The sequence below is a fragment of the Passer domesticus genome, chromosome 6 (assembly GCF_036417665.1).
Source record: "Passer domesticus isolate bPasDom1 chromosome 6, bPasDom1.hap1, whole genome shotgun sequence".
Lineage (NCBI taxonomy): Eukaryota > Metazoa > Chordata > Aves > Passeriformes > Passeridae > Passer > Passer domesticus.
Genome location: NC_087479.1, coordinates 14,704,728 through 14,719,009, shown reverse-complemented (window position 1 = coordinate 14,719,009; position 14,282 = coordinate 14,704,728). Strand labels below are relative to the sequence as shown.

The window sequence follows — 14,282 nt, the reverse complement described above, 5'->3', positions numbered from 1 at the left end:
TGATACAATTGCCTCATTATAATGGCAGGAAGATAACAAAGCATGTAATGCTTTAAATCACATATCACTTCTATGTGAGATGGAGATAAAACACAGCCAAAAGTAACCCCTACACTTCTTTCACAGTTTGATTTATTTTGTTGTTGTGTCAGTCCAGATGAGTGAGTAGGCGAGTCAGTGTGTGAAATAATCTTTTAGGGTGAAATCTCCAATGTTGGTTTTTAAATAAAACAGTACCCAGATGCACTGTGGGTGGTTTACTCTGTCACAGCTGTGACACCCTCCCACCTGGTACCTACAACCCAGCTGCCACACACATCGAGAGTACCCTGTGGGATAAGATGTTAGTGTCCCATTTCACAGATGAAGACACTGGTGCTCTCAGCAGCATCTATCAGCCTTTGACAGACCCAGGAACACACAAAGCATCCAACAGCACTGGTCCCATTTTAAACCTCTGACTATACATGCTCCTTCCAGATCACAGAGCAAACTCGTGGCAGGCAAAGCTGCATTAAGGGAGGTTTAGACTGGATGTTAGTAAGCACTTCCCGCCTAACAGGGTGGTCAAACATTGCAATAGGCCTCCTAGAGAGGTGGTCAATGCCCCAAGCCTGTCAGGGCTTGAGGCATTCAGTGCCCTTAATAATGTGCTTTAACTTTTGCTCAGCCTCAAAGTGATCAGGCAGTTGCACCAGGTGATTGTTGTAGGTCCCTTTTATTCTTACTATAATCATAATCAACAACAAGGGGAGCAGCAGGTAGCCTTATGTAAAGTGTGTCTAGGATTCCCTGGTGACAGACACTAGATCTACTACATGTAACAGTAAGATCCCCAGCACAAGCTGTCCCACATGGGGCTCTCATTCAGTTTGTGCTCCCAAGTATTACTGTCATGTTTCTCAAAAGGCTTTCTGCATAGCACAACTGTAACAGCACGTATTTCACCTTTCAATGCCACTAAATAAACACAAATCAAGAACAAAACAAACAAGCCACAGCTTGATACCTGAATTCCAATCAAATTACAATCTCCTGGTTTTCCTGGTTTCCTGCTATCTCTTAATTTCTTCCAGTATGTTTTTTTTTATCCACCTGCTCAGTGATAACCCAAGGCTAAGACTGCCCTGTAATCCTCAGTCTGTTATAATCAACGCAGACATTCCCTTGAAATTCCTTGATATGAAGGACTTCATAGGAAGTCCATGTATTTTGTTTAAATGTAACATAGAAAGGAAGCTTGTAACAGCTGAGACATTAAAAGTCAGTTCTGTCTAAGTGAAAGAAATGTTTCCACACTGCATTGAAACCAATGCACTTTCCTTGAAATACAATTAAGCGGTGTGCACAGACAGACATCAAAGATTGCTTATTAACCTGATATGGGGTGCCAGTGAGAACCACCACCCCTGTCAGACCTACCAATCTTTCCTCAGCATTGAGGTAGGGCCACTTCAGATACCTGAAGTTAAATACCCCAGGGTTCAGCTCTCTGAGCAGTAATTCAGGCAGTACCATCCTGTGATGCAATTTATTAGCAATACAGGAACAGATGATAAGCAGCAGCTCAGGCTACTTTAAGTCTACAAAGCAGTGAATCCACAGCAATGTTGAGCGTGTTGCAGGTCATCAGCCCTTGTGGAAGGCAAGGACTGACTTGGAGCTTCAGCTCTGCAGAAGGTCTGTAAGGAGCAATTCTCATGAAAGGATCTCCACTTTCAGTTTAAAAGACTCCATTTCCTTAATACTTCAACTGCTATGCCATTAACAAACACTGGAAAACAAACAAGAAGAGTAAACTATCAAACTAAAGAACAAGACTGTGTTTAAGTTGATGCTGACAACACTGCAGCTAGTCATGGAAATATTATAAGAAAACTCTGCATATGCCAATATCAGCCTCAGGCAATAAAACTGTACTTCAGACCAAAATGTAAGCAAAATTTAAGGCTGTGACATTTGGGCCCTATAACTAATCATTATCATGCTGTTTTGAACTTTAAACACTGCATTTGATGGCAACTGATGACACAATGACACTTTTCAGTTTTTCGCGTGTCATTTCAGACTACTTTAACCAATATTAATTGAAGACACTAAATTCCTATCACTCAGTTGTTTGCAGAACAGACTTGCATAATCAAAAGGGACCCTGACCACCTGTTTTGCATGTTTTAATTTCATTGAATTGCAGCCTGAACAAGCTGATATGTTACTGACCATCAGTAAGCACTAAAATATATTTTCCTTCAAGAGTAAGACTGCACTTGCTGCAGTCCAAAGACAGTAAGAAGGCTTTTTCAGCCAGACTCAAAGAGGTATTAAAGGACCTGGTATTTATTCCTGTTGATCTCAGGTGCCTGATACCTTTGTCTTCATATAGAAAATGTGCCAAGCAAAAAGGTCCCTTGCCAGTTACACCCTCTGTTAATTTCTGGAGCTCAAACATTTTTTCCTGCTACAATGTGTTCTTTTCATTTCACATGCCTGAATTACCAGGATTCACACTTGGCCCACAATCCTTACGTGGAGATACACAATCCAGTTATAAGGGGTCCTTTCTAAGGACACTATTGAACCTGTCTGAGGTAGAACATGTTTGAGAAGACAGGTCAAAGCTGTGCCACACAACCCCATCTGCAGCTGACAAGGACTAACAGTTGAAAACCCCAAATCAAAACAGAAATCCAGTGCCTTGTCATTGCTACCAATGATCTGGGATTTGGCCTGCCAGCACACATTATTTTGAGTCAGGATGAATGGTCCCTGCTTTTGCTTGGTTTCATGGGAATTATGCTTATACGATGTCAGTCTTGAAACTGTTGGCCAATTTTGTCACAATAAAATAAATCTAAAGACACTAGCTGAGATCATAGCCCTTCTGTACTTGTGCAAATGTTTGCCTGGCAAAACAAAGACAGGAGTTGTGCCCTGGAGATGCAGGGATGGAAAAACAAAGCACTCTGTGACCAGGCCAGCTCAGAAAATCAGACCTACAGAGCTGTGTTCCTTGGTTGATTAAAAGCATACACTGAATTGTACCAAGAATTTCTGTTCCCATGTTCAAAATGCAATGTATCATATCAGTGTTACTTGTAATCTTTGAAGTTTTAATGGAGATGCCAGTTCAGGGGCACTTAGAAAATCCTTCTCCCTTTCTCTTTACAGCTTCATTTGCAGCAAACAAATTATTCCCAAATGAAGGCTGTCAAATATGAATGTATCACTCAGCCACTGATCTAAAAACTTGGGAAAACTAGCAAGTGTCTGATTTTAGACTTGCTTTTCCCTGTTGGCCTGTTTCTACAAAATTTGCAGGAGCTTAATTACCTTGGAGCTGTTCTCCTTATGTCATACTTGGCTGAAACTGGGAAATGGCAAAAAAATATTACATAAGGGACACACACCAAGACTCATGTGTACACATATATTAAGTGAGGGCAAAAACCCTTGTTTCCAACAGATGCCAGTTATCTTTCTGAAGCTGCAATGCAGGTGTGGAGTATCCCCTCAGGCAGTGGAATTGCTCTCCAAAGTCATGTGCGTGCAAGTACAGCCACATTCTGAAGCCAAGCATCCACAAGTGTCTACAACAGTTTTGAGGATGATTTGTAAGCCACAGATAAGTGGAGGAGCACAAAAACATGGCTTATTCCCAAAGAAAAGCTGTTGAGGTTAGTGCACAAAAGCCACACAGAGGACATGTGCCAGGAACAGACTTGGAGGTATGGTACAAGTCCTGGCCAAGGTGAGAGGGAAAGGAGGAGCAGTGAAATATGGCTGAAGGGAACAACTGGAAGTATCAAAAAAAATACAACAAGAGAGGCAAGCACCACAACACCACACCCTGAATAGCAGCTAATTCTGTCTTCCTTGGGAATTTGAGAGGACTCCGGATGTGATGATTCACAAACAACATGGAAACAGCACTGGGTGTAGGGGAAAGCTGCTTTTATAGAGGGACCATCGGCATTGTCAGACTCCATTTCCTGACAACGAGTTTGCAGGGAACAATGTTGCTGTGACTCACCAAAAGATGTTTGTTTCTTGTGGAACAAAGAGTCGCCACAAGACCGATTGCAATAAGTTACATTTCCTTGAGATCCAACTGGCTCACACATTTGGCAGCCACAGAGACTGTGCCAAGCTGATGTGCATTTCAACAGCTGCAGATTTGAGACACTTCCAGGAAAAGAAGAAAAACACTTGAAGGCAACCAATCAGCTTTTAAAGTTTTGTGGCATTTTTTAAATTCTTTCCCCAGAAAACAAGCACTCTGTACAAAGATTTTCAGATGACATACATCGTGCCAAGAGCCTAAAAAGTAACATTGAAAACTAGCAGCAAGGAAGAGACAAGAGTAGCATAGTGATTTTATTTTTCATTAATGATTCAAGACAGCCAGGCTTAGATTTGAGGCAAAGGGGAAGACAGGCATCCTTGCTCTGATAAACTCACAAAATAAAGCAGGGTCTTGCAACCATGATTTTCACAATTAGTCATCATATACATGCATAATTCCTGCAGATTTCAGTCTGTTAACCTATTTGAGTATTGAATAAAATTTTCCTGGACAAAGATCTAAACTCACACAAGGCCAAGCCAATAAGGATGTGTGAATAAAAGAGATGGCAGAGAACAGTGTATGAGAAACCAAAGCCTTAGTATACCTTCGGGTGTGGGGGAACTTTACATACAGAAGTTACACAGAATGTTAGTTGCTCTTATAATAAAAAAAACAGGAAACTTTCTATTTAGGAAGAAAATGTGAGACAAGGTCAGACCCTCTTAACGAGAATCAGAGCCAAGCTAGGACTTATCAATAGGTTTGAAGGGGAGAGAAGTGGGAAGGGAAAAGAGGAACAAGGACCTTGCAAACCGCAGTAGAGTCCTGGCAGTGGGGACCTACAGATGAAGAAATGTGACGGTAACACTGAGCAACCGGCTTTGGCAACAGCCTGACATCTGTCTGAAGAAGAAAAGTTGCAGAATGCACCTAAGTGCTGAACCAGACTGGCATTGGTTCGCAGACGCGATTTTCTGAAAGAAGCTAAATAAAAGCCTTTGCCCGTTTAGCGTATATGTTACTTAGGGAGATATGCTGCAGGTACTGCAGCTACGATATTTCGTGTACCAGGAGCAGACAGGGAGCTCTCGCAGCACCCACGGAGCTGTCCTGGCAAGGACAGGCGCTGCCGGCGCTGCCGCTCTGCGGCCCCGGCGCTGCCCGCTGTCCCCGTTACACGGGCGGCCGAGCGGGGACCGGGCTGTCCCGGCGCGCCGAGCAACAGGAGGCGGGTCCGGAGCCGGGCGGGCTGACAGCGAGCCCCGCCGAGCTGAGCCCGCCTGCCCCGTGCCGTGCCGCGCTCCCGCCCGGTGGCACGGCACGGCACGGCACGGCATAGCAAGGCACGGCACAGGACAGGACGGTGCAGTGCCAGGCGCCGCCGCCTCGTCGCTTCTCCCCCCCGCAGCCCCCAGCACGGGCAGCAGGCCCCGAGCAGCGCAGCAGGGCCCGTCCCACTCACCGCCGCGGCACCGCCGCCGCCGCCGCTTCCCCCGCGGGCGGCCCCGGGGCCGCGCTGCCGCTCCCCCGCCGCGCCGCGGCCGCTCGGGCGCTCGCTCCGCCTCGGCGGGGCCGCCCGGCTCCGGCTCCGGCTCCGGCTCCGGCTCCGGCCCCGCCGTCCGGGGGCTGCGCGGAGGGCCCGCCCTCGCCGCCGCGGCCCGGCCCGGCGGGCGGTGTTATGTAAGCCGGGCCGGCCCGCCCTGCCAGCCCCGCCGGGGACAGCGCGGCCGGGGGAGCCCCGCGCTCTGCTGCTGTTTTTAGAGGAGTGAAATGCAGCAGAAGAGGAGAAGCTGAATCTCTCGCAGTGTCGTGTTCTGGGGGACTCGGAGCTCTGGGAGTCACCCAACACTAGGCGACAGGCGACAAGCCCCGGGCGATCCTTGCATGTGCCGGTAGCTCTGGCGACCCGTTCCAACAAGTGGGGAAGTCTCTTAACGTTTCTCTTGCACGGCCAGCAAGCAGGCAGGCAGGCAGCCTGCATCTCAGCAGTCACACGTGCATGAAACAGCCCCAGCTCATCACCGGCAGTGCCAACTGGAATTCATTTGGATGCGTGAAGTGGTATTTTGGGGAAAAACATCAATGAAAACTTAGGAAACAAAACCTCTTTCCATTGTAGTACTGATTCAGGCACAAAGTCTACTGCGTGCGCTCAATTATGCAAAAAAATCAGAAGGAAAAGAAGCAGCAGTGGAGGTGCATTGCCAGCCACAGCATCGGTTCTGTAGCCCAGCGAGAGAAGCCAGAGTCATTAACATCTTGTGCTGCATCTGCAGCATCAGAAAGTTGTAATCATATGAGAGCCTGTGTGCTGAGCCACTGGGAGGGAAGCAGGAAAGAATGAACAGCTTCTTCATATTTGAACAATAATATAATGTAAACAAACTGAATGAGCCTGTGAAAAGCTTGTATTTCATAAAGCACTAAACCATCCTCTTTGGCAGGGGTTATATTGCTGCCCTCTGCTGCTGGGAAGTTGGGAGGTTCATCTGCCTAACGAGCAGAAAAACGGGCTATTTGCGATAAAAATCTCTGATTACACATAAGAGTTCTGTGGCCAAGAGCCTCGAGATAGATAGTTCAAAAGTGGAGGGTGAGCTTCTCAGTTCTGCGGGAGGCAGGGGACGACAGCTCTCCAAGGCAGGGTGGGATGGCTGCTTCACCAGCAGCGTTCTCTGGGCTTTCATGAGCTCCGAATGAGCTTCACCAGCAGCGAGGTGATCTGCCATCCATGTGCCAACACACTCTTAACTGGAATTGCTCTGTACTTACATTGCTAAAAAAAAAAAAAAAAAAAAAAAAAGCATCAGGAATCCCTATCCCTCACCAACAGTGGAAAAGATCACAGGGAATTTTGTCAGAACTTAATGGTAAGGATTGCACCTTTCAGCTGGTTCTGACCTTGAAGCTTCAACTGCCCACAGTGTATACTGTAGTGGTACAATTTGGGGTGACTATGACCTTTTAAATTGTCACTGAGAGGGCAACTGAATGCTGTAATCTCCTTGTGTTACTGGGCAAGCTTTTCAACTAACTTGGAAAATAATTCATTCGCTAGTTTAGCTTTAACAGACTATTTACTTGGAGAAAGTTCACAAACACAATGTGTAAAATTGAATCTATGCCTAGGCAACCGCCCTTGCCCATGGTAATTCAGAGCTATCTCTCAATGACCTTTGGAACAGTGTGAGGAAATGGATACAATCCAAAAGGGTTACACTCCAAAGGAATGTGTCTAGGTAAATGACAGAGAATATAAAATCTTACTTGTGAATTTGCCTTAAGAAAGTGGGTTCAGTTATCATGGTAAGTAGACGCTGTTAATGACAGTGATTAATTCCTTAGGAAACCACCCCTTAGGAAGTTACTTTGCATACCTAGATATTTTAAACCCCTTGTATTCAGAAAGCTTGCTGGTGGGGGACAATACATGACTGTATCCAAAAGTTGCTTGAATTAAGCTCCTTTTCTGCATTTCCCCATATGGAGTCTTTCAGGGCTCTGATTCTGCTGCCTCAAAGAGCTTGTACATGCTGAGTTAGAAAAATCCCTACACACAGGCAAACAGCAGGCATTAAGTAAAGAAGCATTCAGTGCATTACTCAAACAATAAAAAGCTGCCCACAAACCACACCTAAATGACAAAGGAGAGGTTAGAATGACTGCAAGCAGTGTGGAATGGTGGAGGGGCTTCTGAAAATGAAAGAACAGCAGCCCTAGCTCTCTTTCTTTGGAAGAAAGGAATATATTTTTAGAAGCAGTTAGCCTGGCCTATAAACTAAACCACAAGTATTTAGTCGGTGACTATATAACATTTTCAGGCATTTCCTGTGATGAGCAGAATGCCCAAGAGACTGGGTGGAAAGCAGCAAATACTACAAAAGTGTTGGCATGGCGTACTACACAGGAGGGCCTGCATGATGTCTGTAGGGTATCAGAGAACCACTTAAAATGCTGCAGGGTATTATTAGTGCTGCTCTCTCTTATTAGTGTAACACACCCATTGATTCATGCTCACAACTGATGACAAACTACTATTACAAGATATTAGGATGTTTTCCTTTATGTTTGCTTGGGTACAGCAATATACTCAAATAATGAGTCACATGGCAGTCAGGGTGGGAGGGACAGCATTTGTTGGCAAGAGTAACATTTCTGTGCAGCATACCAGTGACATGTGAGAGGTTTCAATACTGGAGCTTCTCAGCATTTTTTGTGTGTTGTGTTATAGCTACAAGACATTTCACATTGCTTGACAGAAAGCTTTTGTGGGTGGTGGGGGGAGTTGGTACACAAGAACTCTCTCCTCAGTTAGTATCAAGAACTCTAAATGCTGATGACAAAGTAACATATCCTCAGGAGCACCAGACCAAGGACCACACTGGCAAACCAGGCTAACTTCCTGTCTTTTATTCACCCAGAGACCACATGGACTTAAACCCAGCATTTCATATTCTCCCTGCTGCTATGCTGGACTCGACCTTTTGTCTAACTTGACTCCATACCTGAGCACAGACCAGCTACCTCCACAGGAAAGTGCAACTTTGTGCTACTGGATCAGTCCTGACACCCTGTCACTTTCAGAGATCAGACAATATTTTGTTGCATTAAATTTGGCAGAAAAAATAACACCTTTTTCATCCCAAATGACCTCAGATATCAAGAGGGGCTGGGGAAAGCTGGGTTAATTCTGAGTGAGAGCAAATTTAACACTAAGGAACAGAAATGCAGGGCAAACGGGCCACTGTAATTGCAGTTATGTGCAATAAGAACTACCACATTTTGAAATTCACAAATGGTGTGATACATTCAAAGTCTGGTCACATCCAATGAACTCTCAATGCTGGTGTAGAAGTCCAGTCCTGATCAATTGCTATCACAGCCAGGTGCAACATACCATAGTTTACTGAGCAACACACAGGCAGGGTCATGATGGAAGGGAAGGCTCCAGGGAGAACTTACAGCACCTTCCAGTATCTAAAGGGGGCCTCTTCAATATGCTTTGAAAGTGTGAAGGAAGCAGAAGCAAAATGGAAGGCTGGAGGTTTAGGAAGATGCAGTGCTAACTTTTGTAATTAACAGCAATGCCCCCACTGGAACTCAGCAAATGAGAGAGGGGAAGCCAAGACTCCATGAAAATCAGGATTGGAAACCAAATCTCCTGTGTCCAATTTGACTGGATTAGGTTTTCTTCCTTACTACTCTCCACAATTTTTTTTTAATTATAGAAGCTGCCAACAACTAGTTTAAGAAAATATTCTCTGAAGTCCCCTGAAGAGAGAACAAAGACAACTGTTGATATATGACATTACATAATTAAAGTTATTCCTTGCTTCCCTTCCCACCACAAATAGTTTTGCTACATCAATTTCTCTGAGACTCACAGTAGTCTGGAGCTACAATTTCACCAATATTAGTCTCCCTTTCCCTAGATATGATAGGTTTGTAGAACAATTTGTTGTATGCCAGTGTTTAAAGGACTGTCAATCTAGGAAGTCTTTAGTTTTAATTTCCTCCTTCCATGGCACACAAACCTTAAATCATTCACCACAGTAGTCAAGCATGAAACTAAAACCGAGCACAGATCTACTTACTCTGATTGTCTCAAACTAAAGTACAGTGAGAGAAAGCAGCTGTGAGGGTACACTTTTGTCTCCTCCTGTCTCCCAGGACTAGCAAGGATGGAAAAGTAGTATATGAACAAAGAGCAAAAGGGCTACTGATAAGAAAGGGAGTCCAAGGATATTCAGAGTGATCTGAGCATCACTGTGACAAGGAAAGTGATTGTTCGGAAACTCAGAGCTTTTTCCCAGGCTGAAAATGCTTTTGTTTGTCTGTTTAAAATGAAGTCAAGCTGATTATAAAGCAGGCCTTCATACAAGCCCAAGAACTGCTACAATGCAATGGCACACAACTTTCAGGGCCAAGTTCTTTATCCTGCAAGTTGCTAGCTATGTTGAGGCTGGGGAGCAATCTCAGCTGCCATGGATATTAGCAAGGGAAGAACTTCAGAGGAAACAAAGTACTGCAGGACGGAAACTTCCATCACATCACCGAATTGCAAGAAATTAACTTGAAGGGAAGCATTAGAAAGCATGCAATTATTTTAAAGGAAATTTAGGAAAGATGCATATGCTTGCATTTGTGGAGAAGCTGCTTGTTCCATAAAGAACTGCTTGCCCTCTAAAGCACATAGTTAATAACTGTCCCCCAAAAAAACCTGCTTGAGTAATACAGTTATAAAACCACTGCATGTGCACAGTGAGAGTAACGAAAATCACTGTATCTACATGGAGCATTTGGAAGTACTCTTTGAAAAGTCAGATTTTCAAAATATACACATAGTCATACTTCAAAATAAAGAATAAAAACATTTTAGAACATTAAAAAAATCCCCCAAGCCTCTCTCATACGTATATTGTTATTTTTGTGGGGTTTGTTTGTTTTGTTTTTTTAAAATTAACTGCAGAAATCTAAAAATTCAAGTTTCTGGACTCCCCTTTAAGAATTTGCATTTTTACCTCCCACATGAGATACTTTGACTCTGTTTCGTCTTTGAGTCCACACATTACAAATGCAAGTACACCCAACCCACCCACTCCTCCTCTCCCATTTCAAGTTTCTGCTCCATGTTTGGGTCTGATTTTCTTCACATCACATAAAAACTCTGCAGAACAAGTGATAAAATATAGTCCTACTGCACTCATGGACACTTTTAACATACACATGACATCAGAATCTGTGGTCAGCAGGCAGGGTTTTAAAACACAGCAAGTTGATTTCACAAACACACATTCCTAGAAAAAATGAAAGAATAAAGGGTGTGCAGAGAAAAAAATCTTTATTGAAACATTGTAGTACCAAGCTTAAAAATTCATAAGAGCTACAAAAAATCTTATAATTAAGATTCTTCATACAAATTCCTTCTATGTTACAAATACAGTGATGTGTGCAAAACTCTTGAACTTTTACTTGGGGAAATCATTCATACAGATGGAAACTCACAGTGATAACATGCTTGGTACTGTCTTCTGCCACAGAGAAGATCAAATGGCCAGTGCTACTTTAATTAAAGTTTTTATAACAAGATGCATTTCTCAAAATTAAATAGCAAAATGCTAAAATTAAATATATATGTAAAAGGTAGGGTAATTCAGAAGTGCTGAACAAGAAAGGATGTAACCACTGAGGCATCAAGCAATCAGCCCTGTTCCTGTGGTCAGTGTGTAACTCCTGGCTCACCCAGATGGAAGCTGCCAGGGCCCCCTCGTGGTCACGACATGCACGATAATCACAGATGCTCTTGGGCCTCACTGCACCCGCACGTTTTTAAAATTAACAGAGCCAACGAAAGTCCCCGTCACCACTGCTGCGACAGAGCATGCTGGCAAACCTTAACTGGGGCACAAGAATCCTTCTTACAGGCAATGAGTGCCTTGGGGTTTTCCCAGCCTTACTAAAAGCCAAGACACTTCCAGCACTTTGAGTAAATGACAGGTGTACAAATTACAACAGCAGAGACCAAGACTCTGTGTTTGTGACACTGGACAAAAGAGAGCACACAGGAAGCAAAGAACAGGACATGCATAGTTCCAGTCCCACTCCCCAGCTGCAGGTACAGTTCGTGGTGATTGGGAGTGGGGCTGGCTCAGCTTCATCCCAATGGGCACAGCTGTGAGCAGCAGGTGAGCAGCACTGACAGCACTGAGCCATGGAGTGCCCAGGGGCACTGACCAACCTCCAAAGGGAGCAGAGGGCACACAGGGGCAGTGCATGGACACGAGGGGTATGAAAGGTTGGGCTAAAGAACACGAAGAGACACTTGCAGCCTTCTGAAGTGATACAGTGTTACTCTGCATGGGCTCATGCCTGAAGCCTTCAAAAGTGGTGTTACTCCGTATGGATTGAAGCTTTATGAAATTGTACAATGATACTGTGTATCACGGCTGTCTCTGCTGTGGCATGGGCTGCAACACCTACCATTGCATGGCTCAGGACTTGATACCAGAATGGTGTCTTTCTATTTAGCAGATCAATTTTTTTGAGCTTGCCCAATCTTTTTCTAAGGCCCGTCAAAGACTTTAGCACTCCTAATTCCTGGATGAAAAAGAGGCCAGAGGTGATCTCATTAGAGGCAGTATTTCTTAGTTCTGCATGGAAATAGATACACATAAAATTATGCTTCCTCTGTAATACTGAAAGATTCAAGAACCACTACCATTTGCAAATCAGAAATAAGGATCTAACAGATTTTCATATGCCAGAACTGTTGCAAGCAGCTTATCCCAAAGAATAAATCTGCTCCTCTAACACAGAGGTCATACTACTTGTCCTTGCTTCAAGAGTGTCACAACTCACAAAGCTCAGTGCAAAGAGGCACACAGTGATATCAGTGTCATTAAGAAGTAAATGAAGTCTAAAGAGTGCCTCATGTAAAGGTCCACATTCAGGCCTGAACATGACCTTCTGTTCTATTTGTTAAATGTGGGCCCCAGACATTTCTCCTTGGATTATTACCATGACCCCTCTCTGCTGAAGATATCTTTACATAATTTAAATCAAAGAACTGCCTTAGGTCACGTTTATCCCCATCACTTAAACTGATAGAGGTCACTTTGTAAATATTCTTCACCAATCTCATTTATGAAATGGAGTGTTGTATTTTAAGGCTAACACAAACACTCTCTTAGGAATAAGCCATAAAGCCATGGATATTTGTTAGTTAATCCATAAATATAATTTAATTCAGTTCAGAAACAAACTTGCTTATAGATTTCCAGGTTAGACCCAAACCAGGAAGTTAGGTACAGTTCAGATTCCAAAATGTCAATTTCCCTGTAAAACCCCCACAGCATTCCTATGTTTCTGCTGTTTGTTGCACAACTTTTTAAACCTAGCGCATTTCCAAAATAACCACGAACATTTCACAGAAGAGTTTTCAGTGTTGATCATTTAGGCAGCCCAGAATTTTAAGCACATTTTAAGTGTTCATAATACTCTCAAAATTGAGGATATGGTGGTGCTGCCAGATGTTAGCATGATGGTACACTGAGATTATTTACCTGCCATGCAAAACAGGTGAAGTTCAAGCTACCCCACTTAAAAACTTCAACAGAAAACCTCACCTCAATAGAGCTCAATTGTCAGGGCACAAGGGACTTCATTTTCAGTCACTATCACAACTCAGAATGACACAGAGATATCAGCCTTGAACATAAGGACATGTCCTGTTCTGATAAGCAGAAATTAGACTTTTCTCTCTCATTAGCTAACTTAACCCTCCCCTTTTTAAAAAGAAAGAAAAGCTTTTGCCGACAGTATCATTCTTGCATGTCCACCTTCTTGTACACCATGTGAAAACAAACCACAAACTTATAAATCATAATTCTGTTCTGCAGCAGAATGCCTGAAGTTAACCCATTTATGACTGACTATGAGCATTTAAGCCCTATTAAGTTTGAATACTGGTGCTTTTATCAGTGTTTTCAAAATGAGGTGACAGGTCTTCTAACAGGAACATCAGCAAATGTCAGGAGCCTTATGGTAATCCCATTAGTATTTCTTCTGAACAGATGATTTAAATCATTATCTGGAAAACACAAGAAGTTTCACTTAGACTAATAGAAGATGGAACTTGGTGACATAATTATCTGTTTCTAGAGGGTACATGGACAAATTGTTTCAAGTCTTATCAGTAGGTAAAAGTGTTTATCCTCTGAGTGCTGCATATTGCATAATCCAAAAGTATTTGACCACACTAAATATTTTATTAAAAAGCATTCTGTTAAGCTTAATATCTCATAGGCCAATCTCATAAACTACAATAACTACAAATTCAGTACTTCTATTCAACCTAATACACAAACCTTCTGAGAAGCCTTCCAGCATTTTATAGCAGTTTTTTCAGTGTTCAGCAAACGTTACTCTATTTGCTAAACAATATCAGACTGCAAAATTGCTCTTACTGTTGACAGATCAATAATGACACGGGAGAAGTCATTACCTCCGTGGCAACAGAGTGGCAGCTGTGGGAGGAATATAGCGCCTGCTGCTGCTGGGCTCTGGCAGCCACGCCTCGGCTTCCTCGCTGCTGCTCTCCCTGCAGGCCTGGTGTGCCCAGGGTACCACCAGCCCAGGGCACCTCTTAGACCACAGAGGATTAAATACAGCTCTGGTTGTGCCACTGATGAAAGAATATATGCTCACAATTTGTGTT

At 43.6% G+C, this 14,282-nt stretch overlaps 1 protein-coding gene and 1 non-coding gene across 2 annotated transcripts in view; both read right to left on the bottom strand.

The window, feature by feature from the left end:
- The window catches only part of SYNE3 (spectrin repeat containing nuclear envelope family member 3), a 75,540-nt gene that overhangs the window by 59,300 nt on the left and 1,958 nt on the right, over positions 1-14,282 (bottom strand). The gene's annotated exons all lie outside the window — the stretch shown is intronic.
- On the bottom strand, positions 13,954-14,224 carry LOC135304059 (small Cajal body-specific RNA 13). Its single transcript, XR_010365495.1, has one exon. It is a non-coding gene; the product is annotated as a small Cajal body-specific RNA 13 (non-coding RNA).